Source organism: Stegostoma tigrinum, chromosome 15 (assembly GCF_030684315.1).
Source record: "Stegostoma tigrinum isolate sSteTig4 chromosome 15, sSteTig4.hap1, whole genome shotgun sequence".
In the NCBI taxonomy this organism is placed as follows: Eukaryota; Metazoa; Chordata; class Chondrichthyes; order Orectolobiformes; family Stegostomatidae; genus Stegostoma; species Stegostoma tigrinum.
Genome location: NC_081368.1, coordinates 63213620 through 63228701, shown reverse-complemented (window position 1 = coordinate 63228701; position 15082 = coordinate 63213620). Strand labels below are relative to the sequence as shown.

At 41.7% G+C, this 15082-nt stretch overlaps 1 protein-coding gene across 2 annotated transcripts in view; it reads right to left on the bottom strand.

Annotated features, from left to right (window-relative positions):
• Positions 1-15082, bottom strand: part of LOC125458765 (lysophosphatidic acid receptor 4-like) — a 48825-nt gene that overhangs the window by 30611 nt on the left and 3132 nt on the right. The window lies entirely within an intron of this gene.

Sequence of the window (15082 nt, the reverse complement as noted above, 5' to 3'; positions counted from 1 at the left end):
TCCATCTCTCTAAATATCGTTTTAAAGTTCCATGCAGTTTTTAAAAAGTATTCTACTTCTCTATTCTTATTACCAAGGTGAATAACCTCGGAATTCTCCATACTATAATCCATCTACCACTTTATCGCCCACTGAATTAACTCATCTATACTCTTTACAGCCTCTTTGTACTCATTCACAGTTCTTATTCCCACCAGCTTTGCACCATCAGTAAAAGTGCATTCATTCTTCTCAGCCTCCTTGTCTACACTGTGAACACAAATGATAAATAGCTGAAGTCTCAGCACTGCTCTTGTGGTACTCTATGAACTACAGCCTAGTGACTGGAAAATACCCTATTTATCCCTGTATAGATAACACAGTGTGGAGATGGTGGAACACAGTAAGCTCAGGCAGCATCAGGGCAGCAGGAAAGTTGACGTTTCAGTTCGGGACCCTTATCTCTGACTCCAGCATCTGCAGTTCTTACTATCTCTACTCATGCCTGTATTTTGCTTCCTGTCTGTTAACCAATGCACTTGTACTATTATGTTACCAACTTCATAAACTCTTATCTTGTGCGCTAACCTGTTGTGTTTTGAAAATCCATTGTTATTATAGACGTTAGCTGTCCATTACCTACCATACTTAATTACATCTTCAAAAAATTAACACATTTATTAAAAACTGCTTCTATTTCATTAAGCCATTTGACTGTGTTATACTCTGAACTTTCAAGTATATTGCTAGGACCTCCTTAATCAATTAATTTCTTAACATTACTGCATTTACTTGTGTAAATGTCGAATTTTTCGGACTTTCTTTAACGTTAAAATTATGGGGTTGACTATTACACGGGATCTACTTTTGAGGGGCTGAAATTCATACCGGTCAAAATTCACACTGAATCATTAGCAGAAGTCTAACTGATCTCTAAACAAATAAAGAAAAAGAACAATGAATTACGGTAAAACTGGAGGCCTGAAGTGGAGCAGGATGGCCAGTGGACTGGAATACCCAGAGTGGAGCGGAATGGACTGTGGACTGGAAGACCCAGAGTGGAGCGGGATGGCCGGTGGACTAGAAGATCCAGAGCGGAGTGGAATGGTCAGCAGGCTGGAAGATCCAGAGCAGAGTGGAATGGCCAGCAGGCTGGAAGATCCAGAGTGGAGCGGGATGGCCAGTGGACTGGAAGATCCAGAGTGGAGCAGGATGGCCAGTGGACTGGAATACCCAGAGTGGAGCGGAATGGCCGGTGGACTGGAAGACCCAGAGTGGAGCTGGATGGCCGGTGAACTGGAAGACCCAGAGTGGAGCTGGATGGCCAGTGAACTGGAAGATCCAGAGCGGAGTGGGATGGCTGGGCAGACTGGAAGCCATCAACAAATGTTGATCTGTTATCTGTGAAGGACTAGGGTTGACTTTTACATGGGACATATGGAAAATTCCAGATTTTTTGGCCAAAAATAGGGATCGGCTTTTACATGAGGTCAACCTTTACTCACGCATATACGGTACTCATTGCTTAAGTACATCTCTGCACAATTTATTTACAAACTTGTATGGGAAATGTTTGCAAATGAGAGACTGTCTGAAATAAACTGTGGAAGCTGGGAAACCTACGAGCAAGGAAATTTATCATGTTAGTAGAAGATACAACGTCAAAATCAAAAGACTACATTCTTTCAACATAATTAAGTTAGTTACTTGAGACTTTACTTGGGCACCCGTTACTCCTGTGCTCACGAATCCAAATTAGCTCCAAGTCTGGTAACATCTCAATTTTTAAAATTCTCAGCTCTGCTTTCAGATCTCTGTAACTTCTCCACGACAGAAGTCTCTGAGATTTCTACCCTTGCCCCATTCTGCCCTTTTAGTGACCTCTGATTTTGTTTGGCCATGCTCTCAAGTGGTAAGTCCTCATGATGTAAAATTTCCTCTGAAACATCTCTGTCTGTCCACCTCTCAGTAGTTTCTTGAAACCTACTTCACTGCTCAAGCATTTGATCAGCCATCCTGAAATCCTCTTGTGAATCACTGTCAATGTTTTGCTATATAATGCCGCAGTGAAGAACTCTGGGCAGGTTTGCAAATTTCAAGGCACCATTTAAGTGCATCTTTTATTGTTAATGGCGTTGCCTCAGGGTGTTTTCAGGTAGAACACTACTGTTCCTCTCTCTTCGTTTCTCTATACTCCCATTCCCCGCTTATTTTTCTCCCTCCACAAATAGAAACTATTGGCCGAACATCTCAGTTGCCCTGTAAACTGTTCCCACACACTCCAATCCACTCTCCTCTTCGTTAGTGAAAGGTAATTGTGAGGGTTAAGTTATGCTTTTTTAGAATGTATTTCTTTCTCATCTATTGGTGATCCTTTGATGTCTCCGTTACCAGATGGATTCCTCTTGAATGCTGGTTTCCTGCTACACCCACTCTTCAATCCCACTGGCCTGGCATGACTCCTGATCTGGGGAGACGTACCATAATAATGACAATGAAAACCACACATCAAAAAATAAATTTCTGAAGCGGTAACCACAACATGAAGTGGGATAAATGCTCCATTTGAGAATCAGCAAAACCTCAACAGATTGTCAGAGACTTCTTTCAGATAACTGCACGAAAATATCACTCATGGAAGTCAGATGAGGGAGAAGTGAATATAAATTAACAGTGTGGAAACAAATGTGCGAGTGATCGTAAAATAATTTTAGGTTTTTGGAGATCAGTGTATTTTTAAGAATAGATTTCTTCGAGAAAAACTCCCACTCAAGAATGTACAGAATTATTATTATTACTGTCAGTCATATTTTGATTTGCAGATTCAGTATACATTTGAAATTTAAATAAAACATGTATGAAAATTAACTGAACATTTCTTTATGTTATTTATGGAGTCATACAATCAAACAGAATGGAAGCAGACTCTATGATCCAACTAGTCCACACTGACCATGTTCCCAAACTAAACTAGTCCCACCCGCCTATGCCTCCAAATCTTTCCTATTCATGAATTTATGCAAATGTCTGTTAAATGTTGGAACTGTACCTGTAACTGTACATTCTCTGGAAGTTTATCCACACATGAACCACACTATGTAAAATAAAGTTGCCCCTCAAGTCCTTTTTGAATCCTTTTCTTCTCAGCTTAAAAATATGTTGTCTAGTTTTGAATTCTCCCACCCTAGGGAAAAGAACCCTTGTCAGTCACCATATCTATGCCCGTCATGATTTCATAAACCTCAATAAAGTCACCCTCAATCTCCCAAGATCCAGTGAAAAAAGTCCTAGCCTATCTCAATCCTTCCATTTCTGACAACATCCTGGTAAATCTTTACTGAACCCTCTCCAGTTTAATAATACTCTTCCTTCCTATAACAGGGTGACCAGAACCGTACACAGTCCTCTGAACAGGCCTCACTATGTCCTGTACAACTTCAACATACATTCCAACTCCTATACTTAAAGGTCTCAGCAATGAAGGCAAGCATGCTATATGCCTTCTTAGTCATCCGGTGACATATTTAGTTTCGCATCATATTAATGTTACACTATACAACACTGCTGGCTGTAGCAAGATGGGAAATTTTTAACTGTCCAACAGAACATTGCAGGATATCACTCCAGGAGCTATTTATAGATTGGTTGCTTTTCTTTGTTAGTCTCCGATGTTAGCTCAAGGCTCACTGCCTGTCCCTAAGGAAGACATTTATAAGTTTAAGTTGCACTCCGGAGACTTAAGTACACAATCTAAATTGAGTTCTGAATTTTTACTTCTGAGGCAGGTGGACTAATTGGGGAAATCTCTGAGCTGTCAATTAAACTGAACTTAGGATCTCCTGCTGAGACACTGACAAATTGTGAAAAGCAACTAACTATTAACAATGACAGTCCTTAGGTTATTGTGCACAAGCGCTTCTTACAATTGCTGGAGCAAACATTTCTGTTACCTCTAATAACACAGGTATGTTTTTTAAAAGGGCAGGGATTTAAATAACTTCACAGGCTAATATTTCGACAGAACCTATCCATTCTTCATGAGTATTTATGTCTCTCTGAAAAATCCATAGCTCCCACACGCTTTGTGAGGGGTAGGTCATGCCTTACAAACCTTATCGAGTTTTTTGAGGATGTGACTAGAAAGGTTGATGAGGGTCGAGCTGTGGATGTGGTGTATATGGACTTCAGTAAGGCATTTGATCAGGTTCCCCATGGTAGGCTCATTCAGAAGGTCAGGAGGAATGGGTTACAGGGGAACTTAGCTGCTTGGATACAGAATTGGCTGGCCAACAGAAGACAGCGAGTGGTAGTAGAAGGAAAATATTCTGCCTGGAAGTCAGTGGTGATTGGGGTTCCACAGGGCTCTGTCCTTGGGCCTCTACTGTTTGTAATTTTTATTAATGACTTGGATGAGGGGATTGAAGGATGGGTCAGCAAGTTTGCAGACGACACAAAGGTCGGAGGTGTCGTTGACAGTGTAGAGGGCTGTTGTAGGCTGCAGCGGGACATTGACAGGATGCAGAGATGGGCTGAGAGGTGGCAGATGGAGTTCAACCTGGATAAATGCGAGGTGATGCATTTTGGAAGGTCGAATTTGAAAGCTGAGTACAGGATTAAGGATAGGATTCTTGGCAGCGTGGAGGAACAGAGGGATCTTGGTGTGCAGATACATAGATCCCTTAAAATGGCCACCCAAGTGGACAGGGTTGTTAAGAAAGCATATGGTGTTTTGGCTTTCATTAACAGGGGGATTGAGTTTAAGAGTCGTGAGATCTTGTTGCAGCTCTATAAAACTTTGGTTAGACCGCACTTGGAATACTGCGTCCAGTTCTGGGCGCCCTATTATAGGAAAGATGTGGATGCTTTGGAGAGGGTTCAGAGGAGGTTTACCAGGATGCTGCCTGGACTGGAGGGCTTATCTTATGAAGAGAGGTTGACTGAGCTCGGTCTCTTTTCATTGGAGAAAAGGAGGAGGAGAGGGGACCTAATTGAGGTATACAAGATAATGAGAGGCATAGATAGAGTTGATAGCCAGAGACTATTTCCCAGGGCAGAAATGGCTAGCACGAGGGGTCATAGTTTTAAGCTGGTTGGTGGCAAGTATAGAGGGGATGTCAGAGGCAGGTTCTTTACGCAGAGAGTTGTGAGAGCATGGAATGCGTTGCCAGCAGCAGTTGTGGAAGCAAGGTCATTGGGGTCATTTAAGAGACTGCTGGACATGTATATGGTCACCGAAATTTGAGGGTGCATACATGAGGATCAATGGTCAGCACAACATTGTGGGCTGAAGGGCCTGTTCTGTGCTGTACTGTTCTATGTTCTATGTGGGCACTTTAAGGCCCTTGCTATGGCAAAAGCATCAAGTTCAAATGGGTCCTCTGAGCTTAGATTTCCTTCATATGCGAGTCATATGCTTCCTCCCTTCTGCAACTAGTGAAAATGGTACTTGCCAGAATGTAAGTGAGATTTCTTCATCTGTGCCATTGGATTCAAAGATGAGTAGCATCATTACAACTCACAAAAATCTGGGGCTTAATCATCCTGTGCAATACTGAGGACATGCTGCACTTTTGGAGATCTCATATTTTGCATGAGAGCTTAAGTCAAAGCTCATCTTTTCAGATGGATGTAAAAGATCCCACAGCATTATTCATGGCAAAGTTCCAGCTGTAGCTGGCCAGGAGACAGCCACAGAAGCATTTTCCAAAGAAGGGTCTAGGCTCAAAATGTCAGCGTTCCTGCTCCTCTGATGCTGACCTGCTGTGTTCATCCAGCTCTACACCTTGTTATCTCAGCCTCCCTTATACATGGGTTTACACACCTTTAACCAAGTGTTTCTGTCAAAATTAAAGTGGATGAGAGTGAGCTCGCCCACTGACATTCTGGAAATTATCTGGTCATGTATCGCATATCCTGGTTGATAGAGTTTAGTCTGCATGGCTTGTGTTTTGTTTCCTACATTACAACAAGGATTACACTTCTGAAGTGCTTCATTGGCAATGAAGTGCATTGGGGTGCCCCATGACTGAGAAAGGTTGCATGCATGAATGCATTTTTGTCTTTCTTTCTCAAAGTCTAAGATTACCACCAATGAAATAAACCAAACACTGCCCACAGTGTGATCTCCTGTGTTGTTGGAAGAACCATTAAACATCTTTCAATGAACAGCTTAGATTCTGAGGTCTTTATGGGAAAGATGTCAATTTGCCTTGGTTCTGTATTTCTCTGGTTGCAAACGTCATAGAATTTTTGCAATGGAATTATGGAAATTGGAATGAATACGAAAACATTTATGCCCATGAGATGAATGCAATTATAATATTTACTGAACTTTCTATGGAAAATACAATTCATTCAGGCTAGTTCTAAGGAGTAATTGCTCCCTAAGTCTTTTGCAGAGTTCCCAGAGGAAGCACAGATCAGGGGAGTATGTTAACTATCCAAAGAGAGTTACCCTCTCTGGGCAGTCTCAGGGCACTCCCAGCATACACAGTCTCTCATTCTCCAGTCCCATTCACACTCCCTGGCTGATCCTTATACTGGGAAGCAGGCTAGATAAAATTGGCATCACAGTCACAGACCTTAAAAAACCATCAGTTGTTTGGTCACTCAATTCTGCCACTGAGGTCTGACAGTAAGTGTGGGAATACCACGTAGAAAAATATTCTAGGAATATCTTTACCAATATCCTCATTCTTAAGTGTTAAAATCTTCTCATCTCCAAGCTACTGGGGACCTGACACAGGTTCCCTGGCTCTGGGTCAATGCCGATTGTCAGCTTTTCACAGATAGACCTCTCCTGCAGGGGTAAGCGGTCAGCTCATGAGGAAGGCATCATCCTCTATCCATTGCATTACCATCCTTGGGCATAATCCAAGCATAAATCTAATGATACCCTGTGTGAAAGCTTTGGCAATTGTTAGAGTAATGGGGAAGCTTTAAACTTCTGCCTGGTTTACTTCTGGGAACTAAACAACTCTTTAGGTAGAGGGTACAGGAAGATCCACCCTGTCAAGTGATGTTGCATAGTCCAATAAAACTGCCTCATGTTACACCAGCACATTCCTTCATCCAATTCAAAAATTAAAAATTAGATTTATTCTGATTGTTAAGCATATGTGAACCTAAAAAATAAATCAGTGTGCATGTCTTTTTTTCTGTCTGCTACATTCAACACAAGTTTAACCTGTTTTAAGTTGGGTTAAAGTCTCTGCCAAAATATTTAAATGAATAATCATTCGCGTGCTCCTCCAACCAATAGTAATTTCCAGGCTATGTATTCCGTACATGGGATATATCCTTCAACTAATCTTGCAATGAAGTCAATTTCTGGATGACGAAGCTGCACTGCCATAAATTTTAAACATCTGTGCTGTCCTTAATTATATTAAACTATAATGAAAAGCTGCAGTAAAGGTACACCAGAATCCAAGGCTGGTGGTGAGAAAATTATGAGTGTTTGTAAAGTGCTTTAGCGGGGTAAGTACCTCCAGTGTTCTCTGTACATGACTCCTGGCCTACATTTTGATTAAATATCAACTGTGTTTGAAAGTGTCCAAGCAAACCACTGAATTGTAGCAAATAGAAAAAGGTTCTTAGATCACCAGTTTCTCTGGCTAATTTGATGTATCCAATAACTCGCATGCGAAAACCACACATTCGCAGGACAAACTAAATAAAAAAAACGTAAATCAGCAAAAGTCCCTGTCTGACCACAGCTTCTTAATCATGCACCACCTATCACAACAGATGTGCTACTAAAGCCACAATGATACATCTTTCCAGATCATAGACAAAACAATCACTTCTTCAATGACAGATTTGTCAGGCAGATTTTCAGCTTGTTACCTAGTGTAAAACTGACATTGAGAATCAGCCCTGAGTTATAGGAATCGATCTTTCTCCCCCATTGACTTTTACAATTGCAAGTTGAAAATCTAATCCTTTGTGCAGTGCTTATCAACATGTGATGGAGACCAACTCATTAAGAAATCACTTTAATGTTGACGCCAATTCCACCAACGTTGCTTCTGATCCCCCATCCTAAACAGACACATAGGCGCACGCGCACGCGCACGCACACACACACACACACACACACACACAGACACACACACACACACGGTCTCTGATCCCACCGTCCATACTTTCCACTTGCAATCTGTGGTCTAACGTTGTAAGGCCAATCACCCACCGGTCATTTTGCCTCTCATTCTGGTTGGCTACGAGTGGGAAATGGAAACCCAATGGGCTCAATTTTACCACAATTCAGCTAAATGCAATTTTTGGCATGTTTCATGGAGGGTTCCCCTCTTGCGAGGCTTTGCTTGTATTGTCAGCTTAACTTCCCCAAACTCGCCTCATCACCGATGTATTATCCCCTCATGGCACCCTGTGCACAGTATCATCCCAATCAGCCCAGGCAAAAGTACTGGCCATTGCCACTACCTCTGGGATTTCTGGCACCGGCGTTAACTGTAAGCCCAGCCATGCACCCAGTCAAACACCGGGACCACGTTATTCAGCCAATAGCTGTCCAACACATTTGCTGCCAATTACCCGAGAGATGTCAAACAGAGGGAAGCTGATATGCCGCATGTTGAGGGAGACGAGGAGGATTAGCGGACAGGACATGTGTGTGATCACTGCTCATGGAGCGAGTGCTGAGATGATGGTGTTCAAAATAGGAGGGCCAGAGCAGCAAGTGGCAAACTAGATGCATCAAGTTACTGAACTGAATTTCACGTTGAAATTGTCGCTGTCTAGGCTGTATCCGTGGAATGGGAGCCTGCATATCACAGAGGTGAGATGATGCAATAATAAGGATGTCAATCCATATTAATGCATGCACACAGGCTTCTTATGCTCATTAGCGACAGTCTCATTTCGCCTTTCAACATTTGGCTGGAAAATGGGACATTTTGCTCTTGGTATTGGGAATCTCCTTACTATCAATCCCAGGGCTTTTCCACACATTCTCACCACTGCCATTGTCATTCAGTGGCTACCCAAAATATAACTCAGATCCTGTTCTTAATTTTCAGCAGATCTCATTGAAAACATTCTCCTGGGTTTCCAGACTTCAAAGCAGCTCACCCTGTCTCCAAGACAACATTTTTCATCCATGTCCAAACCAATATTGCCCTGCGCCAAGGAAGGGTCACTCAACCCAAAACATTGACTCTGATTTCTCTCCACAGATGCTGCCAGACCTGGTGAGCTTTTCCAGCAATTTTTTGATTTACTGAATGTTAATGAGGGAGAGGATCAAAACAATGAATTCTGAAAAACTTTCAACACCAATTTTGGAAATTCTGGATTTAACAGGTCCTTCACTACATTCAGATCTACTTCCCCCCCAGGAACATTAACAATGAGAATATGTCATTGAGCCTCCGGCACCACTCAATTAGATCACGGCAAAGCCACAATACTACCCTATTGACCCACTTTTGCTCCATGACACCCTTTTAGAATAAAAGTGTACTGATCTGACACTTGAAGCATGGAATCTTGATAAGGCAGTTAGCCTTAAGAAAGGTAGATAGAGCTCTTAAAGATAGTGGAATCAAGGGTTATGGGGAAAAGGCAGGAACAGGATACTGATTGTGGATGATCAGCCATGATCATAATGAATGGTGGTGCTGGCTCAAAGGGCCAAATGGCCTACTCCAGCACCTATTGTCTATTGTATATTGTCACCCATCGGCTAGACAGCCAGGTATTAGGCCCCTTTAAGGCAAAGCCTGCCCAATACCAAGCAGACAGCATCAGGCCTTTGCTGGGAATTAAGATTCCAAGTGTTAGCTCCAAGCAGCAAGACCCTGAAGATTTCCCCCTCAGCAGCACCACGTCATTTGCAGAAGGCAATCCAAACTTGCAGAGGGGCAAGACATACAAAGTGTGTTGATTTGTGGGGCTGAGGGATTCTGACTTCCTTAGATCGAGGGGACGTACACCAGCCACCAACCCCTCTCCCCCTGCCCTTGCCGCAGCTAACAAGCTGCCCAACACAGTTTGATGCATTGGGTATACCACATGACAACAGGCCCACTTGTAGCCTGTGTCGCTCACAGTGGTGGCTAGTTCAGTCCCCTGTGACCATCAACTGGCCAAATAAGGACATGAATGTGTGGGAAAGTTGACCAGAGACCTTTCCATCCCAAACTTAATTTCAATGTAAGAAGGAAGATAACAGAATTTGAGTGCAACACTGCACCCATCTCCAAGCACACCACTAGCTCAATAGCCCCAAAGTCTTTGGCATTTTTAGCACATCAAATCCTTCTAAAGTATCGATCAAACTACCCCCTAATTTCTTATCCTCAAGGAAACACAAATTGCTGCAAAATTCCTCTTCGCCATCTTGTGTCCTAACACTTACACAAAAAAAAATCATGGCTTTTTGAAAGTTTACCTGTTTTCCACCTAAAGTCACCTCTGTCATTTGAAATGCGCAGTTGTCTGTACTAGATCAGAAAGCAGGAATCTGTCACTCAAGGAAGGGCATTTCCAGCTAGGGAACTCGTAAAACAATAGAAGCACATTGTTAATTGTTGTCAATTCATGGCCAGTGCGAGTGAAAAGCCTTTCAGAAACTCTCGAAGTTATTCTGACCATGGAAACACTGCACGGTTTCTATGCGAAATTCCGTTTGCTCATGTACAGGAAATTATACAATTACAGCCCAACGACAACTGCCATACATTTACTTGCACTACATGTCTGCTTTTTGCAAAGCATAAAGCAAGTACTATTCTTAGCCTAAAGCACAGAACTTCAATCATATTAATTCTTTCTTTCACTCCCTGGCAGACCGCACCTGAACAGTTCTGACCACCAGTAAGTCGCCCTGAAATGTTGAACTCTACTTTCTCTCCACAGCTGCCAGACCTGCTGAGTTACTCCAGCAATTTCTGTTTTTGCTTCAGACCTCCAGCGTCTGCAGTCCTTTGTTTTATTCATTGTTGAGTTGTCCGAATTAAACTCCTGTTAATATATCACCACCAATTATAAGTAAAGATCATTTTTACAAATCTTAAAACTACTCTTGCTCAAAGTCTCCTCTCATACATTTTGGATTCCTTGCTCTCAGTCCACTGTTAGAATAAGGAGTGAATAGAGCAGTGTACACATATATACACAAAGGAAATACAGATTTCTTTTGTATTGTATATACTGTAGGCTACACACGATTTTGCCCAAAGGGATGAAGAAAACTTTACTCACCATGTAGGTTTTCCCTCTTGTGCACAACTTACAGACCTCAGGGAAGGAGGACTGTTATCATCTCACATGACAACAGCTCTGCTCCTCAGGCAAAGGAGAATTGTTTCTACAAAGATCTTGAGAGAAAGCTGTAAGTCTTAGAATACAATATTTTATTTCCTTCTTTTGAGCGGAAAACTAAAAGAACATACCTTTATATGGCAGCTTCGACATTTTCAAGTCATTCCATAATAACTAACAGCTACCTATCACGTGAAATGCCCATTAGCTGCCTTGTCTGTTCTCATAATGTTAAAATGAATAAAGGGAGGGAATTTTTTCAAATGTCCTGGTCCACATTTATCCCTGGCTCAATACCCTTAAAGAGATTATCCAATCATCTATCTTGTTTTTACAATCTTGTACGAAGACTGTAATGCATTTCCCTACATTACTTTTTGGACTGTAATAACCATGGTAATTTATTACTGTGGAAGGATTTAGGACACCTTGAGACTGAAGTACTTTATACCTGCAAATTCTTTTCCTCCCCTGTGAAACAATTTTTTTTTTGTCAACTGTTCAACTAAATTTAGCACTGCCCTGGTCACAGTTATGCTACTGGTCCGGTCTTGTATAAATGCAGTTTCTTTCACTTTTGGTGGCACATGTCTCAGTGGTTAGCACTGCAGCTTTACACCACCAGGAGCTGGGTTCAATCCCAGCCTCAGGTGACTGTCTGTGTGGAGTGTGCATATTCTCCCTATGCCTGTGTCAGTTTCTGCCAGGTGCTCTGGTTTCCTCCCACAGTCCAAAGATGTTCAAATTAGGTGGATTAGCCAGACTGGCTCTGGATAGGGTGCTCTTTAGAAGATTGGTGCAGACTTGATGGGCCAAACAACCTCTTTCTGCACTGTAAGGATCTGAATCAAATACCATTCATGTGTTGCCCCTATATTACAGGGAAATGTGGCAGTCAATAAAAGCAGCAGATAGTCAATTTTAGTATTAGGGGCATGAAGGATAAATGCTGGCCAAGAGACTTAGACAAAAATCCTTTCCCCCCTTCAAATAGTGACTTTGGATTATTTCTGGGAGGGCAGTTGGAGGTTTGGTTTCTATCTGAAAGACTCTAGCAACGTAGCACTCCATCAGTGCTGCCCTGAAGTTTTTAGTTTGTTCTTGTGAATTATATTTTTGACTTTAGAGGTGACAAGAAGATAGCCCATTCACTTTGGACCCAAGAAAAGAAACAGACCAGAGTTTTTTTTTGCCAAATACTAAGATGCTCAGAACTTGGGCAAGCTGAAACAGTTTGGGGTTTAAGTACAGAAATCAATAAAAGGGCAGTGGGCAGGTACAAATGCAATTAAAGAGCTTCACCATTCGTACAAAACAATGAAATACAATGGGGCAAAACTGATAACATAAAAGGTATAAAACACCACACCCCAAGCAGAGTATACTGGCTCTGAATGGGGTGCAGTATGGATTCACTAGATTGGTACCAGAGCTAAAGAGAGTAATTAATGAAGACAAGTTGTTCAGATCAGGTTTTTATTCCTTTTAATATAGAGGTTAGAAGGGTGAGCTGATTGAAACTGATTATCAAATCCTATCCCTATCCAATAAATTAAGTCAAAGTCATTCCCTCTGGTGGGAGTCCAGAACATAACTTTTAACAGGGAGCACTCTTCAGAAATACTTAACTGGCTCTAATATGCTTTGGTACTCCTTACGATCATGAAATATGCTACATAAGCATACTCCTTTTCCAAGATAAACTGTTCCAACTTCTCTAATCCATTTTAGTAATTCCTGTTCACACATTCCCCCACAGCTAAACAGAACTATGTTCAGAAAAAACATAAAAAGTGAAGACAAGACTAAAGCTGCAGTTTGCAGTGAATGGGTTTCATTTTCAGCCAATGACCTCAGAGCACGTTTTTGGATTTGACACATTTGGTAATACAAAGTGATCTACTTTTAGGAGCTATCATGATGCCAGCACAAGTAAGTACTGGAAGGTTGTACTGCACCAATTATGGGCATGCAGACCAACTTCAGTGCCTACTGTCTGAAATAGCCTTGCCTATCTGGGCATTTATGTATATGTACTGGGTGCGGAGAAGGTGTAACATTACCTCACAGATAGGAAGATACGGCAACAGAAAAGGCCACTAGGTTCTGCCTGGTCAGTGTCATTTCTTACATTCACCTCATATGACTTCTCTTGTCAAAAACTGGTTCCTCGAATATCTGCAAACACCATCACAGCAAGGAATCTGTTCTCTCGAGGCTGGGGAATCTAGAACACTGGGGCAGAGTTTCAGGATAGGAAGATGATCACTTAGAACTGAAAATAGGTGAAGTTTCTTGCTTGAATGTTAATGATGTTTCAGAATTTTCAGCCCCCAAAGAGCTGTGGGACTGCTCTTTTGTTGAACATATGTAAAACTGGGATGGGCAGATATTTGATCCTGAGGGAATCAATGCATGTGGGGTGCAGACAGGAAGATGAAGTTGAGGTATAGGATTAGCACTGACGGTCCAGAATAGCATTCACAAGCTTCACCATTGGTGCATCATAGCCGTCATTGGGTAACATTGATAAGATGCACTGCAGCAACTCACCCACTGCTCCTTGATAATATCTTTCAAACCTGCAGCCTCTAGTGCCTAGGAGAATTAGGACATTGACTACGTAGAAAAAACACCACCTGCAAATAAATCTTCACGTAGCTTGCCTTTCTGTTGTTACTTTCACATTAACTGTGTTCAATTATGTACAGGATATTGAGCATTATTTGGGGATTCACTTGCACGTCTATAAATAGGACTTAAACTGAAAATGTGATTATTTTGTTAGCAGGTGTATGGTTTTAACGTGCAATACTTTAAATAAATACCGATACGTGTGTAAAGATTGGTTCCAGTTCCATTCTTCACTAACTAGCTTTCTGAAGTGCATCACCAAATTGGAAAAAAAAATCAGTGTTTACCATTGTTCATGGGCTAGAATTCTGGAACTCCTACCCTGCCAGGTCTGAGAATGTAACTACACCACCAAGATTGCAGCAATTCACCAAAGCAGCTCATTACCACACTTACATAGAAAATTAGAGATGGGCAACAAATTACTGCTCCAGCAACAACTCCAACATGCCATGAACAAATAATTAAAAAGTGGTTTAGCTATGCAGCCTAAGATTTTCCTTCCCACTTTTTAACACTGCACTTCGGTTTCAATAACTCATGCAGCAGAAGCCATAATCCCAGCTATCCACCTCAATCCTGTATTGTGAACCATATTCTTTGCCTGGCTATTTTATATTTTAAGCAACTTCTTTCCTTTCTTTTCCAATCTAAAAGTGTCAGATGTTCAACTAACCAGCCAAGGGAAATCAAGAGTGTGAATTCCCGTTAATGATAAGATTTAGAGCAAATCATTAAAATCCTGAAAGTAGTTAGGCTTCACTGATTCTCTTAGATGCAAACACCCTGCAATTTTTATTTGGCCTACAGCTATCTTTACAGGGATCCCACACCAGTGCAAAGACTTGATGAAAAGGGCCATTTTACTGCTCTGACACAAGTCCAGGATACGTACAAAACTGGCATCGAAGTCTAACACTTCTCTCAGACCTAATTAGTGAATCAGCAGCTGTTGGTGAATTACTCCACAAACATGAAGTCACACATTGTGTGAATGCTGTTCTAGGATGCTTGGAACTGTACATCTTTTAGTGCTGAGACAGTCAGTTTATTCTTTTGATGGCCTCCTAAACATTCCATTCAGTCCATTATTGAATGGTTCTAACTGCTGCAAAAATTCTAGGCGAGCATCCATTCATACAACTGATTAATCATACAGTCCAGCAGCTTAGATGAAAAT